This window comes from Podarcis muralis, chromosome 1 (assembly GCF_964188315.1).
Source record: "Podarcis muralis chromosome 1, rPodMur119.hap1.1, whole genome shotgun sequence".
Taxonomy (NCBI): domain Eukaryota; kingdom Metazoa; phylum Chordata; class Lepidosauria; order Squamata; family Lacertidae; genus Podarcis; species Podarcis muralis.
This window is the reverse complement of record NC_135655.1, coordinates 60,318,611-60,338,572: the sequence shown is the minus strand read 5'-3', so window position 1 is coordinate 60,338,572 and position 19,962 is coordinate 60,318,611. Positions and strand designations below refer to the sequence as shown.

The following is a 19,962-nucleotide window of genomic DNA, read 5'->3' as shown; positions in this document are numbered from 1 at the left end:
GTGCTTTGGGCAAGTCCACATATGGGCAGCATCTCAAGTTAGCCTCACTCCTAAATAAGATTTGTGGTCCCTCTTTGCATCCAGCTTGTCTCCAAGGCTGGATGAGGAAGGGCCTTTGCTCTGGAGGATCCCTGCCCCCCCCATTTCCTTCCTCTCTTGGAAACCATCTCATTTGCTTCATTTAACCTTTTGTGGGCCAATGAGCAAGCTCTCACTGAGAATCCAAGGGCTGCAATCCTATACATCCACATCTTTGGAAATAGTTGGGTGGGGGCACCTACCTTTCAGTAAGCAGGAATGAGTTTGTGCATTCACAGCAGGTTCTAATTAATGTAATAATTACACCGGGCAGCCAGAAGTTGATGCAACACTGCAGAAGTGAGATGAAAAGAATTGAGAAGCCAGGGAATGCAGGAAGTATTGATGGCTAGGGGCATGTAATTAGGTAAGGGAATGCAAAATGCAAGTGTGTATTTCAGGCATAGGTAAACCTGGCCCTCCAGATGTTTTGGGACAATAACTCCCATCATCCCTGACCACTGGTCCTGTTAGCTAGGGGTGATGGGAGTTGTAGTCCCAAAACATCTGGAGGGCCGAGTTTGCCTATGCCTGGTGTATTTGGTAAGCATCTAACTGTAAATTAGGGTTTGATCTCTTCGAATTTTCCCAGGATCAGGAAAATCTAATTTGACTGTAAAATCAACTGTGAGGTGGATGCTTCATGAGGGAAACATGTGGATGACACCTCGAACTGGCCTCAAATATGCAGTAAATACACAATAGAACTTGGTGTGGATGAGCAATTGGTCTCATAGGCCTTTCGTTCCTCAAAGCTGCAATGTAGTTTAGTCTTAGCATCCCTAGTGCCTGTGTTGTTGTTGTTGTTGTTGCTGTTGTTGTTTTAAGTATTTTTTTATCCCTCAGAAAGGTAAGAACTAAAATTAAAATCATGGAATAGCCTGGTGCATGTGTTTGCCTCTCCAATCATAATCCAAGGCCTGCCCCTGTAATTTCTACCATGAGCCCATGGTGTCACTGGGATTTATGCTGCACTTCCATGGGGAAGCGTAGAAGCTGAGGATGTGCACTGCTGGAACAATACCACCATCATATGCAATTGCACAGTGGCTCAGTAGCTTATGGAGGGTAATAATTGTCTGGACTGACTCAGGTCAGATAGAACAGAAGCAATTCCCACCACCCAAGAGCCAGAAGAGGAGATAAGCTGCAAAAACTCCAGAACACATCAGTGGAGGAAAAAGCTCCTCTGACAAGAGCTCAAAACAGTCTGGCTCATTAAAGCCACCCTTTGCAGTGTCAGGAGTTCTGCATTCTATGATGCACTGAACGGCAAGTTCATTGATGATGATGGGCATTAAATTCTACCTCCTCAGAAGTTATTAGACTAGGCTTCCCATCATCGCTGACCACTGACTATGCTGGGTATGGCTAATGGGAGTGGTAGTCCCCATAAGTGCTGTCCACAGCCTTTCACCAGACACTGCAAAGCTGTGAAGGAGGCAGAATCTACCAGTTTCTAATCCCTCTGAAGGACAATTGGCGGTTCTTTTTAGCCATAAGGATTAGCTGTCAGGAGCTTAAAGGAAGCCAATTCACTTCTTACCCCCCCTTTCTGTTTTTTCTTTTTCAACTGATACTCATGATTCCATAGCTCCTGGAGACTGCTGAGCATGGGGATATTTTTCTATTGAACTTGGCTCCTTATACCTCCCTTGTGTATGTAACATCTTATTTGGTGGCGGATTTGTTTTGCTTCCAACTTGATAGGTGCTCAACCATCTGAGTTTGCAGTTATTATGTAATAAGTGAGACCTACAACAACAACAACGTGCTACAAATAATCAGAGGGTGCTTTTAAAGTTCTAGTTTAGGATTGCCCAACATGGTTGTCAGGAGAACTCCATTCATGGGTGTTTGAGAATTATGTAACCACTTTCAAATTGTACATTTCTGCAGTAGCATAGAATCATAGAATTGTAGAGTTGGAAGGGACCACAAGGGTCATCTAGTCCAACCCCCTGCAATTCAGGAATCTTTTTGCCCAGTGTGGGGCTTGAATCCAGAAGCCTGAGATTAAGAGTCTTATGCTCTACTGACGGTGCCATCACACAGTATGTTAACTTTATGTGTACAGTACAAGCTGGAACAGAGATGTTTTTATAGTTCCGCCTCCCAACATCAAATCCTCTTTCTTTAACAACTCCATGTTGTGCACAGAAAGCCCAAAGCAAAATGGTGCATGTTTGTAGAAGCTCCTGCTCACATACAGGGTTTGCGTGTGATGGTGTCCTGATCCTGCAGGACTCCTACATATGGGCAGGAGTTTGCATATTGGGCTTTGCATATAGACACCCATGTGCAGCTGCTAAAGAAGAGTTGATGGGGGCAGAGCGAAAAGCATGGCTCCAGTTCTGGACATGGTTATGCCACAGACACTAGCAACATATACAAAGGGTTTGTGTCTTTCAATTTCCACAGGGCTTGTCTTAGAGTTTTAAAAGAGGACATCTGTATGGTATAGAACAGGCACGTCCAACTCCCAAGAGATTGCGATCTACTCCCAGTATAAAAAAACTGGCAGTGATCTACCCAAGGTGGCAACTAACTGGGGGGAGATTTGCCCAGAGTTGTTGTTGAGCTTTTTTGGGAGGAGAGGCAAGAGTTGTTGAGCTTTTTGGGGAGAGAAAAGGAGCAAAGATAGAGGAGCTGCTTTTCCATGATCACTTTCTCTCATCCCGCGATCTACCTGGGGCATCCCGGCAATCTACCGGTAGATCACAATCTACCCGTTGGACATCCCTGGTATAGAATGTTGAATAGGACTAGGGAGAAGCAGCTTCTAATGCCCACTTAGCCACAAAAGTTATTGGGTAAACCTGCGCTAGTCAGGGATTTTTTTTCCAGGAGGAACTCACTCAAACTCAGTTCCAGCACCTCTCAGGTGGGTGCCATTGCCATTCTAGCAGGAAAAAGGGAGGCGTTCATGGTGAGTTCTGGCTCCAGTCATTCTTAGCCTGGCCCACCTCCCAGCACTTTTCTGAAAAATTAGGAAGACAACATGCACTTCCCTGAGCTCCTTTCAGGAAAAGCAAGATAAAAATGTAAACAATATAAAAAGAAAAATCTGGGAGCAGTAATTTAATCAGTGCCTTGTACAGTAGGGGATAATTTTGATTCAGATCACAGCCATCCTTCACATTCTGAATTGTGCAAGGGAGTTCTTCAAACAATACTACAAAAACACATATTAGTGGAAACTGCACATTAAAATTAATAGTGAAAATAACATACAAAAACTCATTATATTAGGGGAAATTGCTAGCAACAATGTCTTACATTACTCAAGCTGCATAAAAATGTGTTTATTAGAAGAAATTTGCATTAAAATGCTGAAGGTTTTTTTGTGACGATTTTAAATAAACACGCAAATTGCTGCGGAAGTGTGGAGAACTAAATTTACGATTGGAAAAATAAGAAACGGAGAACCTTCTATCCCTAACATGGATTCACAGAAGGACTTTTGATCTGGTTGAAGTGCCTGCTAACAGAAGGAAAGGGGAGGCAATTTTTGCTTTCAGACCTACTTCCTATGTACCACCCTCCAAATATGTCCAGATTATTGGACCCGCCAGAAGAGGGTGGCAGGTTGTGCGAGGAATTGTAGGGGAAGAGTGAATTGGCAAAGAAAACCACCACCTGGATCAAAATTCCTTTCTTGCGTAGTGGCACCAATTGGATTCCATCTAATAGCTATATTTTAACCAGAATCTGTAGGCCACAGTTCCCATAATTAAGCATTCTTGAATAATAATAGCAGCCATTCTGAGTTTGTTTATAACAAACTGGATAATCTCCCGCAAAACAATAGCATGCAGACACAAATTGGAGAACAAGAGGGCATTGTCTATGCTGTGCAACTGGAGGATTAGAATTCTCAAGCTTTTGATTTGGAGTTTATGGGAAAAGCTCGAATTTTAAACACCAGCAACAATGTTTCTGTGCTTTGCTGGCATTCTCTGAATGCAGTTTGTGTACTGCTTCAAGATGCTCAGATGGCTGTATATTTTGCTTTCCCTGCGAGCAGCCAATTTGCAAGAAAGGGTCTAATATAAAAATTGCTATTTACTCTGAAGCAAGTGGTACAGTACATTATCACTTGACACTGATGTTGTTAGGAGGATAGCAAATCAATAATCAGTTCTCATTCAGTGACTTCGTAAACCATCAGCTTCCATCATTGTGAAGCTTGTTTCCATTTCCGCACAACCCTTATTGCCAGGCTTGCAACTGATTATTTTACAACAGACAGGGCTGATAGATGATCGAATGTATTTTTAATTACCTTTCTTGAAAATGAAACCAAGTGGTGAAAGGATTGAAACTTTGGACACTAACAGATGCATCACAAATTTTTATAACTAAAGAAAAGTCGCCAGAAGTGATAGTTTCTCAACTTTGTAGAACAAGACAAGGATTTAGAATTCAGTAGCTGTGAATCTTGGTTGCTATTACCAAATGGCCTTGATGTGTGTATGTGCACTGAGATCCTTGGCATGTAAACTCTTCCATTCATCTCAATGGAGGGAGATGGCTTGAATGCAAGTGGAGAAAAACTCTAGGCCAGGGGTAGTCAACCTTTTTATACCTACCGCCCACTAATGCTTCTTTCTTAATGGTAAAATTTCCTTACCGCGAACCAGTGCTTGATGGAAGGAGGATTCAGCTTGTGCCGTAGAACCCCCTACCGCCCACCTAGAATCCTGAAATGCCCACTAGTGGGTGGTAGTAACCAGGTTGACAACCCCTGATCTAGACCAGGCATAGGCAAACTGCGGCCCGCCAGATGTTTGGGACTACAATTCCCATTATCCCTGACCACTGGTCCTGTTAGCTAGGGATGATGGGAATTGTAGTCCCAAACATCTGGAGGGCTGGAGTTTACCTATGCCTGCTCTAGACAAATGCAAACACACACTAGTGAGAGCTTATTATTGAGCCTACTTAGAAGGCATACCTTGCTGCCTTCATGCATTCTCACTATGCCACACAGCAGAGCTTTTCCATGTAGTGAGGGGCCTCTTGCAGTCTACCCTGAAGGAGGTAGTAGTTTGCTGTGACTTGTTTACAAAGCATTTTGAGGATAAAATCACTTCCATCTTGATTCTGTTATTATAGCAGATTAATCTCATGGGGTGTCCTGAGCACTGTCTAGTCCTGTTGTGTTGGATAATTTTCAGTTGGTAAGGCTCAAAGATCTGGACAAGGTGCTTGGATCGGACAGGGTGACCACTGGTTCTCTGGACCCTTGCCCCTCTTGGCTGATAAAATCTCTCAAGGATGGGACAGCTGGCTGGGCCAGGGAGGTCATTAATCCCTCCTTACAAGAGGGGGTTGTCCCTGCCTGCTTGAAGAAGGCAGTGGTAAAGTCACTCCTTAAGAAACCCTACCTGGATTTGGAAAATCTAAGTGATTAATGGGCGGTTGCCAACCTCCCTTTCTTGGGCAAGGTTTTTGAGTTGGCAGTTGCAGACTGGATGCAGGCACTCTTGGAGGAAGCTGATTCTTGATCTATTTCAGACAGAGATTAGGCCACCCTGTTTGATGACCTCTGTTGGAAGAGAGACAGGGAAAATGTGTCCCTGTCAGTTTTCCTTGACCTCTCAGTGGCTTTTGCTACCATTGACAAGGCATCCTTCTGGATGTCTGTGTTAGAGGTGGGCAGCACCACTTTGTAGTGGTTCTGGTCCTACTTGGACGGTCATTTTCAGAGGATGCTGCTTGCGGAGTGCTGTTCAGCCCCGTGGAACTTTCAGAGTCTGATTCCTCGGGGTTCACTTTTATCTCCCATTCTGTTTAACATCTGTATGAAACCGCCAAGTGGGGTTATCCGGAGGTTTGGAATACGTTGCCAGCAATATGCTGATGACACACAGCTCTCCTTTACATCTGCAGGTCAGGCAGTGAATGTGCTGGACTGTTGTCTTGCCTCGGTAATGGACTGGATGAGAACCAACAAAGTGAAGCTCAATCCAAATAAGACTGAGGCACTGTTACTAGGTGGTTCCCTAGACCAGATGAATGAGGGGTTGTCTGCTTTTGATGAGGTTACACTCCCTCTGAAGGAGCAGGTATGCAGCTGGATCCATTGCTGTTGCTTGAGGCTCAGGTGGTCTGGGTGGTGCAGAGTGCCTTCCTTCAGCTTTGGACCCTGATCCTTCATCATCTGAGGCTCTTCATCATGTACCCACTTCACAAGAGGTCTGGAGAGTGGCATTTTCTGCAGTGGCTCCCTATTTGGGGAATGCTCTCCTCAGAGATGCTTGCCTGACACCATCATTATATATCTCTGTAGGTGCCAGGCAAAAACCTATCTTTATAGTCAGGCCTTTGGCTTTAATCTATCTCTGGCCTTTTAGAAGTGGGCGGGATGGTTTTAAGATACAGTCGTACCTTGGTTGTCGAACACCCTGGAACTTGTATGTTTTGACTCCTGAACGCCACAAACCTGGAAGTGAGTGTTCCAGTTTGTGAACGTTGTTTTGGAACCTGAATGTCTGACAGGGCTTCAGCAGCTTCTAATTAGCTGCAGGAGCGTCATGCAGCCAATCAGAAGCTGTGATTAGGTTTTCGAACGTCTTAGAAATTGAACGGACTTCTGGAATGGATTCCGTTCAAATTCCAAGGTACAACTGTATTTCTTTTTCCTCTTGGCTTTAATGTATCTTGTTGGCTGCTTTGGGTTGCCCTGGGCAAGAGAAGTAAAGGTAAAGAGACCCTGACTGTTAAGTCCAGTCGCGGGCGACTCTGGGGTTGCAGCGCTCATCTTGCTTTACTGGCCAAGGGAGCCGGCATTTGTCCGCAGACAGCTTCTGCGTCACGTGGCCAGCCTGACTAAGCTGCTTCTGGCGAACCAGAGCAGCGCATGGAAATGCTGTTTACCTTCCCGCTGGAGTGGTACTTCTGGTTACGTACTTAATTCGATCTGGGGGTCCGTTCTTAACCTGAAACTGTTCTTAACCTGAAGCACCACTTTAGCTAATGGAGCACGATTTCTGTTCTCATCCTGAAGCAAAGTTCTTAACCTGAAGCACTATTTCTGGGTTAGCTGAAGCATATGTAACCTGAAGCATCTGTAACCCAAGGTACCACTGTATCTACTTGCACTTTGACGTGCTTTCAAACTGCTAGGTTGGCAGGAGCAGGGACTGAGCAACAGGAGCTCACCCAGTCGCGCGGATTCGAACCGCCGACCTTCTGATCGGCAAGCCTAGGCTCTGAGGGCAAGATAAAGCAACTAACAAATTCAATAAATAAAATAAAATAAAAATAAAATAATAGCCTACAGTGAAAACCCATTTTGCAAACACAGCTTGCTCCATAAGCTGCTCCTTTTGCTGCAGAGGAACAAGATAATCAAGGAAGATTCATGTCAGCAGTAGTTCTGAACATGGATTCACTCGTGGCGCATTAGTATGACAGCTGCTTATACTATATTTTCATTATTTTTTATTAAATTTTATATTAAAAGGCAGCTGCTCATACCTTTGGTTAGGTACTGTGTAGCCGGCGCACAGGAGATAATCCTGGGAGAAAGGCAGTAATTGTTTTCTCAGTGTTCACCCATGTTTGGATAGTGGGGGCTGAACATGTTGAAACATTATTCTTCATCCCTGACATTAGATCCACCACCTAGATATGCTTTTGGCTTTCTGCCATCTGTAAACTGGGACTTGCAATGGCCTATCAGATGCTGGTGTCAGGAGAAACAAAATAAACCCTGTTCTGCATCCAAAAAGTATTAAGAATTGCTGCAGCCCATGCCTCCATTGACTTTATCAAACAAATGATTTATTGCTAGCTAATTTACTTTTAGAACCTGCTGTGATTTTTTTATTGCATTATCTATACAATTCTTAAGTGGAGAGATGCTTTAGTTTGCAGGAAAGTGGCATTGCCTCTAAAGCTGCTAAATGGTTGGTTTGGGGTCTTCAGCAATCACTGGTGAAAGGAGAGAGAATGGAGGTTTGAAAGCAGGTTGATTTTGCTCTGCATGCAACTGTGTGCATTTCACATTGAACAATAGCTTGTCCATGCTAAAGATTTTCAGCTAGTGGCAGTCATGCTGACTCCTTGTTCTATTTTTCTAACACAGCTGCCCATTATTAGCTCTTCCCAGCGGGTCACTCAGTATGTGTATCTTAAGTAAACCTGGATGAAAAATTGGCCAGAAAAGTAATTTAATCCCCAAATAATAAGTTTAGGGCTCCATAAAAATTAATGTTGAAAATGCCTTTTTTTATTTCCTCAAATTAAATGTTTTCTTGGAGACTTTCTAACTTTTCCTTCCCTTTATTCTGGAATATTTATCTATTTCCATGTTTTAATTTTTCCATGCTTATATTTTATTTTCCATGTTTGCTATTATCTTTTATTTTTAGAAAAGAGGCCAAAATGATGTAAGAATTTTGTTTTAGATGTGGCGTGAAAATTATAACTTTGAATCTGATTAACTTTTTAATTTTAAGCCCTTTACCAACTGAGTGGTAATTCCTGGGCCCCGTTCTCCCACTGCTTTGCCCCACGGAAAACCGCTCTTTAGCGCTCACTCAAAGCAAGTGGCAATTCAGGTTTCCCCTGAAATCCAATTTGTTCTGACCTCTTGCTAAAGAGCAGGTTTTCCCTTGGAAAGGATCAGGGCAAGGAGAAAATCTCTCTGACTTGTGCCTAGAAAGCATGGGTCAATTTGTTCCCCAACAGATATCACAGCTGGAGAGAGACCTGTTGGAATGCAATGTAAAAGTGCTGTCTAAAATGTATAAAATGTTGGAATGGGAGAGAAAAGATGAACAAGTAAAATCCTCAGTGCTACATTGGGCAATAGATATTGGTCATAATATAGACAGGAAAGCATGGGAACGATTGGGGAATATGGATATAAATTTTACAGCATGTTATGGTCTAAGAGAAAATTATATGAAAATGATATATCGATGTTATCTAACACCAAGTAAATTGGCAAAAATATAAATAAGTGTTTTCCATTGTTCTGCTCAGTAATAAGTGAGCATTGCATGCTTACTAAGCATTCTCAAAACAAAAAAAATTCCTTCCAGTAGCACCTTAAAGACCAACTAAGTTAGTTCTTGGTATGAGCTTTCGTGTGCATGCACACTTCTTCAGATTCGTATCTGAAGAAGTGTGCATGCACACGAAAGCTCATACCAAGAACTAACTTAGTTGGTCTTTAAGGTGCTACTGGAAGGAATTTTTTTTGTTTTGACTATGGCAGACCAACACGGCTACCCATCTGTAACTGGAACTAAGCATTCTCAGTCCTCATGGGCTCTTTTGAAGTTTCCCCCTAAATACATTCTAAAGCTGTTGTAGTTTATTAAATTTCTATACTGTCCTTCATCCAAGGATCATAAAGTAGTCTGTGAAAACACATAGTAATGAACAAAAACAATACCCCCACTGTTTAAAAGGTCGCAGATTGTTCAGTTAGCCATTGGCCTGGGAGATGAGGAATGCGTTTGCCTGGCGCCTTGTTCAAACTCTGGGGTTCCTTCAATCTTGCTTATTCCTCCTCATCGTGTGTGTCTTGTAGTGCTGTTTTGGCTACGTAGGAATCAATACTCAGAATGTTTGTTATAAGTATATTGGAAATATAATAGTACTTTATATTAGGTAAAAAAGGCCACATGTTTTATAAATTATAAAGAGTTCTGGAATTGCTTTTCTGTTTTAGAGTAGAAAGGTGGTCACCTGGCTCACATTACATTGAAAGTATAGCTTCATTTGTAATCTGATATTACCAATACCTTATAAAATTATAGGAATATGGAATATATTTTTATCAATGTACTTTTATTTCTGCATTATTAATTTTTAATAATATTTATTTGCTTGAATAACTCATTAGTAAGAAAAGAATAACCTGTCATCATGACTACAATTGCAAACTCACTATAGGAATTTTGAATAAACATGCATAAGATTGAACTGAGTGGTGCATTGAAAGTGATGGAGCAGGACTTAGTTGCAGCTAATCTAAATTCCATTGGTTTGACCTGTAATTCTGTTGTGTGGTTCTTAGTTGTGGTCCAATTAACAAGGTGTTGTAAAGAGAGGGGAGGGAAACACATTCCATGTAGAATCTCTGTATCATAGCAGTGATTCAGACCAGATTATAGCCCTCAATTGAATACCAATTAGTAGGAATGTGTGGGGTCCCCCCCCCCGAATAGTAACCAATATGCTATTATACAAAAACTGTGACGGTATGGCAGTTCTAACCTAATCATGCAGGTTTGCTGAAGAGAATTGTGCTGTAAGCAGATTCTTGCACTAACTCAGATGACTAGACAATAGCATAATACATTGTGCTTCCCTGCACTTGATGTGAACCAGGCATACATATTCATACCAATGTTGGCATGCACAGCAAGAGGAATTTGCATATGTAGCTCCAGAAAGTGAAGAAAAAAGAAAATCTGTCTTCTTTTCTCACCACCACAATAATACAAATAGGAGCAACATTAAAATGGATGTGTCTGATTGCTAGAGTCTGGTGAATTGAAAAACTGGCTTTCCTTACCAGAATTGCAAATGACTGCATTATTAGAAAGAGGATTTTGCTTGTGTTTTTGAATGTTACAGTTAAAAATGTTCCCCCCACCCATAGTTTCAGTTCTTCTTCACTGCTTTTCTGGGAGTAATGAGGCCACAGAATGTTCTGTGTTCTAATGGCTTGTGGAGTCTCTTAAAGTCTTATTTATATGCAAGTATAAGTGAGGAAATGATGACCCAACATATGCAACCATCTGAAAACTCTTTAGGTAACCTTTGTGAAATTTCCTGGTTGAAACATTGAAGTTCTTTCCAAGCAGGTATCCGTAAGATAAAGACATGGAATGTTAATATTCAGATGAAGACATGAAAAGGAAAGTTAACAAAAACCTCTGTGGCATAACCAGCCTCCTTTAACCAGCATGCTTAAGTCTAATTATAGAGCAAGCTGTCCTGCCGGGCTTAGCTCACCTTGGGAGGAGCTGGCCATTCCATGGTAGGCAGCTGTTGCGACCTGCCATGGTGTCTCCAGATACCCCGTGCAGCCTCGCCATTTTGTGCCACTCGGTCTATCTGAGAAGCTCAACATGTGAGCAACTCAGATCTGGTTGCTGCAGCTCAGACTATATGGCTCTTGCAAGCCACTCTTGAGCTCCTATACCAATAATTTAAGAACTTTCACCAGTGTAACTATGCTAAGTTTTAATATGCAGCTTTTTTTGAATGCTGTATGGAAAAGCACATGAATCTGTGCTTTGGAGAGTTTGTACGTTAGCCAATTTTACCTTGCCAAACATGTGCTCTCTTTCTATGATAAGGGAAGTGGGGAGCATTGGAAGCAACTTAAAATGGGATATTTTAAAGGTCTTAACAACCAATATTCCCATGCTTTGCTTTGCTGCATGTTTTGTGTTTTTTAAATCTTTGCTGGGGTTCCCTTACCAAAGAGTACTTGCCCCAAACTTGGATCTTGGCATCCCATCCAGAAATTCACTTTTATATATCTATTCTTTTTCCTTGCCACTGACAAAGTCAACATTTTGATAGAAGTTTGATTCAGATTTTCCCCATTATGGCTATTCCAGGTCAAGACTCTGAGGAGTGGGGAACTTTGGACTTCTGTAGCCCTGTGTTGCACCTAGGAGGCTGACACATAGTACTTACAAAAGCCCTCTTGCTATCAGTACTAGGGGACAACACATTACAAAGGGATAAACATGGCTAACGTATGAATTAGTGTTGTAACACCTCCACTTTGGACCTCCGTTCTGCATCCCAGACAACCACCTTCTATTAGCTTGTCAGTGCCTTCTAAAGATGTTCAGTTTCAATTATCCTTCCAGATCAATATCACATCTGTTATCAGTCCCAGATATGAACTTATTTTAAGTATGTGTTCTAGTTTTAAACTATTTTTATATTTATAGGTTTTTTCCAAAATGGCTTTGAAATGCAAGTGTTTTTAACTGCCATTATGTGTTAAAAATATCATTACACTGTAAAAAAAATCATCAAGATGCCTCATGGAAATGGAACGATTGCTATAGGTCTTGGGTGCTGGGGTTTGCGAGTGAAAGTTACCCATAATTCTGATGATTAATCAAGGTTTTATTAAACTGCACCAAACCTGGAAATTCCTGGGTTTAGCATCTGCTAACAAGCCAGGCTATCCTGGCAGGGCTAGGTGAGTGTAAGCCATTGGGCGATGGCCCATCAAGGAAACCATCAAGAGACAGCGAACAGTGCCAGACAAGAAGGGGAGGGACTCCTTCTGCAGCTGTGTGTTGGTGGGCAGAGACCCAAAGGATTTAGGATTTCAGGATGGATGACTTGAGCGAACAGGAAGTCATTTTGCAAGCGGCTTGGCAAGCAGAGAATGGGGTTGACCAGAACATTATGTGGCTGGCTGGGAGAAACTGCATCAAAGAGACAGAGTGGATGGCTTTTTGCTGTTCTTTGATTCTAATGGTGTGCTTATGGAGGAGGACAGACCCTCTTGGGGTGTTGATGCTGTGAGCCTCTCCATCAGAGGATCAGTTTGTATATATGTGTAAATAAACCGTATATCATAAAGACCCCAGAGTCTCTACTGTTCCTCGTTATCCCAAAAGGGAACACATGCCCTAAAGAGCATGACTGCAACCCCTGGAATCTTACACAATTCATGGATATTGGGGTGGCGTATAATATTCTGATATTTATTAAGACAAGCCTGTTAATACAGCTCCTCTTTGACTACCAAAACCCTCACAAAGCCCTTCTTCTAAGACGTTGTCAGACATTTGTATGATTGTTTTAAGATATCTGCTAGTTGGTTATGAGCACTGTTGAAATTGGTAACAGGCCATAATGAAAACTGAGAAATGAGGCCACAGCTCAGAATTCTCAACAATGGATCAAAGCATTTCTAAAATGGGGCACTGATGTAATCACTGATTTAAAACTGTTCTGTTTAAGATGAATCTCGTACAATATTTAAATTACAGTCAGATGTATCTTCCTTCACCAAAAAGGAGCTATATTTTACTCTTGTCAAAGTTGATCTCTGCCCTAGTCCAGCAATGTGGAAAAAGCTGGTTTCACAAATGTATCCTAACTTTGCATCAAAGATATGCAGTATGCATGGTTCCTAGTTCTGTCCAGCAACCGGGGCTTTGAGTGCATAGCCAGAGTCAGAAAATTGGTAATTATAGCTGTGTAGGGAGGGTGAATTTAGTCTCTTCTTTTTGAACGCTGCAAGTGATAGAGGTATCGTACACTTTGATGTTGCATCTCATATGCTAAGATGAAGAGTAGTGCTTCTTTAGCAGACCTTTACTGTGCATTTAATCCTCCCTCCTTTTATCCGTTCTCCTGATCAGCAGTATTATATGAACATGGTCCATGCATATTTGCAGGTAAATCAAGCTGTGTGTCATTTGATATACATTTATGTACAATAATATTTAAATACATCACAAACTTGTTTGCCTAGATTCCTGAAACTGCTTTCTGTTGAAGTTGTTTATAATAAACTTTCCAGATGGCTTTATCAATCATTTCTTAAGAATGACTTTTGCTTAAGTTTCATAGTCCCCCAAGTAATTATTTGTCTCAGAAATCAAAATATTTTAGCTCACTTTCTTCCTATACTCAAAACAAAACTTGGCAGTTTAATCAGCAATAAACCCTGGAGAAATGCAATCATAGTCCGTCCCGTCCCGTCCCCCCCCCCCCCCCCCGTTCTTGAAAAAAATATTTTTGACTACTTTCACTTAAAAGTGCTTTTATCCCAGCAATGGCTCAGTTTACTTCAGGAGACTTGCTCCTCATTTTTGTGTTAATGAACTGCTAATCACATATCTTATTAAACTTGACTCACTCATTGATGCACCTGGTTCTCCCACAGCTCTCTGCTTGTGGCACATTACGATTTAGGCTGATCAAGGCAGCAATCTTTGGTTGTATGTGCTAATCTAGGCATGCCCAACTGGGGGCCAGATGTGGCTTGCAAAGCAAATTTTTATGGTTCCTAGAGGTTCTATCAAAATTTAATCGAAGAGTGGTAAATGCTTTACTTTCACTTTAACTCCTAAACATATTTTTTCCTTGGGCATTGCAAGAGATACAGATATTATTCTACACTTAAATGTTACATCCCTTGCAGCTCATTTATTTATCACATTTATATTACACAAATACTATACCAGTTGTATTGGTTTATGGTCCATTTCTGGGCTCAGTTGAAAATTTTAATGCCTTTTCCTCTCTAGGACCGGAATGCTTGAAAGGCAGCTTGTCTCCCTATGTTATGGGTGACTAACCCTTTTCAGCCCGAAGGTCACGTTGCCTGGTTAAAAACCCGTTGGGTGCTGTGTGGCAACAGTGGGCGAGGTCAAAATGAATACACACAAGAGTCACAATATGCCAGTCAGGTGCCTAAAGAAAAGCTATGCTATTCACCTTCGGAATATACTAAGCTCAGTCTTTGCTGATTCAGGATCGTATACTCAAAAAACCCTGCTCCATAAACTCCCATAGTAGCCATTGTTAAACTTTCCAAATGAGACTAGGTTGTGACCAACACATGCTAATCATGTGCACATCCTGAGCCTATTTATCCACTACCATATCTTTTTGGGAGAGATGAGATTGCTGGCAGGTGGACCAGGCATTGCTGACATCCCTCCTTGCCAAAAATCCTTTCCCTCTTCTTCTTTGCGTGGTCAGGTAACAAGAAGTGCTCTGATCTACTCCAGTTTTTCCTAAATGATGCTGGTGCTGATCTGAGCCTGAGCTCCTGTTTCCGGAGTGGTTGGCGAAGAAGAGTTCCCACTGGTTTTCTGTTTCGTTTTTCAGTACTGCAGCTGATGCAACCAGTGAAAATAAATTGAATTGGGCTGGCAGGCTGTGAGGATATGTTTGGTGGGCTAGATCAGGCCTGTGGACCAGTGGTTCACCATCTCTGGTGTGTGCTCCTACGGGGGGAGGGTGGTGACTAGAGAGATGGTAATCTCTATAGTGGCTCCCCAGTTATAGAATGTACTCCCTGGAGAGGTCTGTCTGGAACTATTTTACTGCTGTTTGGTTGCCAGGCAAAGATCTTTGTATTTTCCCACAAGCGCTCTCTGCCTCCAAACTGGAAATATCCAAGGAAATGTCAGTAGTCATTCTGAGTGGAACAAGCTTGTTTTCTCCTGCTCTAGAGGGTAGGACTTGAACCAATGGCTTCAAGTTACAAGAAAGGAGATTCAAACTGAACATACAGAAAAAACTTTGATAGTGAGAACTGTTTAGCATTGGAACAGTCTTCCTCAGGAGGTTGTGGACTCTCCTTCCTTGGAGCTATTTAAGCAGATGTTGGATGGCCATCTGTCATGGATTCCTTAGCAGAGATTCCTGCATTGCAGGGGGGTGGGCTAGATGGCCCTCAGAGTCCCTTCCAACTCTACGCGTAGTCCTAGCAAATACTTTCATAAGGGCCAGTGCTCTCTGCTCTGATGAGTTGCAGAGTTGGTAAGGAGGGAGAAAGAGGGGAATGGAGGAAAAAACTTCCCTTTTTTGTAGCATTACTAATTTTAATCCTGTTGATTTTTTAAAAAATGGCTTCTTCAATGTTTTGTTTTTTCTTATCGTTTGGATTTTCAGCATTTGTATTTATTTATTTTTAGTTTCTTATGTAAAACTGCAATAGCATTTTTTTAAATGAAGTGTTGTTTTTTAAAATCTGTAATAAAATTAATAATATAATAAAATAAATAAAATAGCACAGGTGAGATTAGCAATCTATTCTAAATTTCTGTCTTGCTCAACCTGAGAAAGGGGGACATACGTGTGTTTTGATAAGCCTGCTTAAGCATACAGCCTAAAAAACCAGATTTTAGCTAGATGCGTCAGGTAGTCTAGAAGGCGGCAGGGTATGAATAGAACAAATGAGTGATGATGAGCTACATCCAATATTATAGCCGTACTATAGCAAATTGACAGTTCCAGAGCTGCAGAGAGGCCCTTGAAAATGCTTGCCTGTAATGCCTTGTTTGTTTGCACATATTTGGTCATCAAGGCAAACTTAAGATGTTGCTCAGAACACTTTCATACAGGGCAAATTCTTATATGGAAGAGAGCCACATGGGGAAGTCTTATATACAACACACCCTGTGAGAAATGCAACGTGTTAAATTTTGTTTTGTTTACATGTACAATGCCCATGTGTGTATGTATTAGGTTACACTGTAAACACACACTTCATCCACAGAACTGATTTCTATGTAGGAAAATCAGCTTTCATGAAGCAGCCGTTCATATCTGATTTTAGAAATTAGAGTGGGACGTAGAGATTGATGTAGTCTCAAGGCTTAACAGCCTCAGTCACTAAGGACATCTGTGGCAAAATTAGAAACCTTAAATTGTATCCAGAAGGTTAACGGAAGCCCAAAGTGCTGGAGCTCTTTCATAATATATTCTTGGCAAGAGTAAAGAAGGCACATTTTCTTGTACAGACTCTGCCACCCCCTTCCTATTTTTCAGGGGGGAGGCAGTTTTGTGGCACTTCCTACCATTTAGTTTTTGGCCCTTGAAAGTTCAGAAAGCCAAAGATACAGGTTCCTCAAAGGATTTCTTCGAACAGTAAGTGCCTTGTTCATTTTAAGCACAATTTTACATTAGAGGCAACATCTGTGTAGTCCTGTATTCTGCAAAGTATAGTCTATCAGATCTCTGAGTGACAGAGATGCTTCACTAGAAATATCTCCCCCCCCCTTTTTTTTTTAAGAGACCCTTTGAATACTAGCAGTGTTCTCTTCTCTGTTATGGTTCGTTGGAAATCATTGTACTTTATGCTCTTCTTTTATCCAGTGAGCTTCTTGGCATGGAAGAAAAGGGTGACAATCCAGATTTGTAGCTGGAGCATCTAGACAGGTAAGTCTGAGGTTCTTTCCTTGTTCCTTCAAGATCAGTTTCAACAGCCCTTTAAATTATGCCCACTATGAAAGAAATGAAACTATTTTTGTATCAGAGTGAAAAAACAGTTAGTGAAAAAACTGTTCTGACCAATGTACAGTAAAGTGAGTGGTCCAGCTACAATGATAGATTCAATAGAGCTCTAATTATGTATTTTCCTATTCCACCCTACCCCCACCATCACTTGCCAATGTTTCAAATCCAGCTAATGATCTTTTCAACATTTTCTGGCTTCAGCATTCCCTGAGCACAGTCACATACTCCTAATAACAAATTGCCTCAGTAGCATTCCAACTCATAAAAGGCATGCAAATTATTATTTGAATCTCCTAATTAATTATGACATATAAATTCTGCAATTTCTCACACTTCTCCTAGAGGTTGAAATTTAAGTCTTTCAGTGTAGCTCACCCTTCCTTTCATTTTACCTGTTGCTTTAGGAAATAACTCAATCGGACCTACAAAAAAGCAACTAATTTATTTTCTATGAAAAAATCATAATAGGATTGGGAAGTTAATGCAAATTAAGTTACATGTGTTAACTATTTACACATTTGTTTGTTCTATTTAAAACATTTTTAGGCTGCTTGTCTAAATGCCCCTCCAAAGCAGCTTACAGCCAAAAACATTTAAAGGTACAAAGAATATTACAAAATTTTACAACTCCGCAACAGTCCACATAAGTAATTTTTTTAACAGAGCTGGAAAAAAGCAATTCAACCAGATTATCACTCAGCTAATAAACATCACAAACTAAAAACGCCTTCATAGAAATTTGGCACACGTCAAATGGAAGGCAATTCTGTAACAGTCTTTCATGCGTGAAGTTTAGAAATGTACTAATATTTGCTAATTGGAAATATTTGTCACTTTTCATTAGTTCTTGATGTAAGTTAGTTCCTTATTTGAACACATGATGCTGGTGTTTGAAAGCTTGGGTGTTCATGTGTTGCTGGGCCAGGTCTTAACTTCCGGCATTTATTTACAAGGTGCCTAACAACTTGGGCCTGGGACCCCTTATATCCTTGTCCAGTCATTGAGCTTGAGTCTGTTGGGGGTCACCCATGGTTTATATGTGTGGCTTTTAACGATTGAAATTTGTTTGTTCAGTGTCGTGGAGCCAAGCCTGTGGAACACCCTCTCTAGAAATCTTCAGGTTGTAGTGGATAGGTCAGTGAAAATGTAGATCCCAGTGTAGTGTGAAAAGGATAATTCCATGTCAAATATTAGGAAAATGATAAAAAAATAATAATTTGAGAAGATTATTATACCTTTATACACGTCACACTTGGGATACTATGTACAGTTCTTGTTGCACTGTATTAGAAAACTGGAAACTCTGCAGAAAAGAGCAACCAAAATGATGTGGGTGAGTAGAACGGCTCCCCTATGAGAGAAGGTTAGAATATTTGAGGCTATTTAAATTATTGGAAAAGGATTTGATAAGATGAACACAAAGGTTTGCATTGTATGGAGAATGTGGACAGAGATGCACTTTTCTCGCTCTCTTGTAATACTCGAACCCAAAATCATCCGGTGAAGCTTGAATGGTGGGAGATTAAGAGCAAAGGAAGTAGTCATTCACACAGAGCACATGTTAAACCACGGAATTCGCTTTCATAAGATGTACTGAAGGCTGTCAATTTAGATGGCTTTCATGGAGGGTAAGGCTATACGCTACCTCCAAGATCAAAGACAGCATGGCTTGAATGCGAGCTGCTGGGGGGAGATTACTGTTGCATTCAGGTCCTGCTTGTGGACTTCCCATAGGCATCTGCCTGGTCTATGGGGGATCCAGCAGGATTCTTCTGTCTTTGTCTGTTCATCATCATGAAATGGTACACCAGGTGTGCCCTTTTTGATGCTGGACTGCTACAGCTTGTTCAGTCTAGGACTGCATTTGAAAAAGTATTTAGAAGCTTCACATGACATAGAATGCAGTGGTGATAATTTTAAACTGGAATCCACTACCTACAAATAAGACCATAGTGGAGGTATTGTCCTTTAATTATTATGATTATTTATTGCTTTACCAATTACATTTCTATCCCACCCTATCAGGATGATGTGCTTTGTAAACACACACACCTTTCATTCTCACAATAGCTGTATGAGAGAGAGAGTGAGCGGCCAAAGTTCACCTACAGGCATTGTGGCTGAGTAAGAGTTTTGCCTTAGCTCTCGGTTAGCTTTCAAAAAGTCAAGAAATCAGTGCAAGGGGGTTAAGCTGCTGAAAATCCAAAGGTCAGAAGAGATTAATAAGTAGTCAGGAGCAAGCAATGAATAAAAATGGAAAATGTCCAAGTATAAACAAACTGTCTTCTTGTTAGAAGAATAGTACATACATCTCTGAAGGAATGTTTGCAGAAAAAGTCATTAGCATTAATTGAGTAATCTGGGAATTGTCAAAATTTATTGTATGTGTGAATGTGGTTGAATCATGAAAGAGAATTACCACCATTCTTTCAAAATTGTACTTTCCCTCCTTATTTGCATGAGAGGCTTGAGCATTATATACACTTACACTTCTAATCAAGCTGAGAGAGAGAGAGAGAGAGAAGAGCAACTAAAATGTTTAAGGGGCTGGAGAAACTCCCATGGGAAAAAGCAACTGAGGCTTTTGGTTTAGGAAAAGAGTGAAGGTGGCACCTGAGAGTGCGGTTTCAATTCATGTGTGGTGTGGAGTAATGGACAGAGAAAACTCCCCACTTTTCTCATAGTACCAGGACTTAGGGGCATCCAAAGAACATGAATTGTTAGAAAATTCAGGACAGACAAATAGGAAGTGGGTCTCCATAAAACGCAGTTTAAATATGGAACTCTCTCCTACAAGCTGTAGTGATGGTCTTTAAAAAGTTAGACAAGATAAGGCTATTAATGGCTGTGTGCTGCCTCTGACATCTGAGGAAGTATGCCCCAGAATGCTACTTGTGT

General features: G+C 41.1%; 1 long non-coding RNA gene across 4 annotated transcripts in view; it reads left to right on the top strand.

Annotated features, from left to right (window-relative positions):
* LOC114597037 (uncharacterized) overlaps positions 1 to 19,962 on the top strand; it is a 50,141-nt gene that overhangs the window by 10,881 nt on the left and 19,298 nt on the right. For all 4 annotated transcript variants that reach the window (XR_013393086.1, XR_013393085.1, XR_013393089.1 and 1 more), the window contains one exon: positions 16,924 to 16,986. This is a non-coding gene — a long non-coding RNA (uncharacterized LOC114597037). The remainder of the gene's footprint in view (positions 1 to 16,923; positions 16,987 to 19,962) is intronic.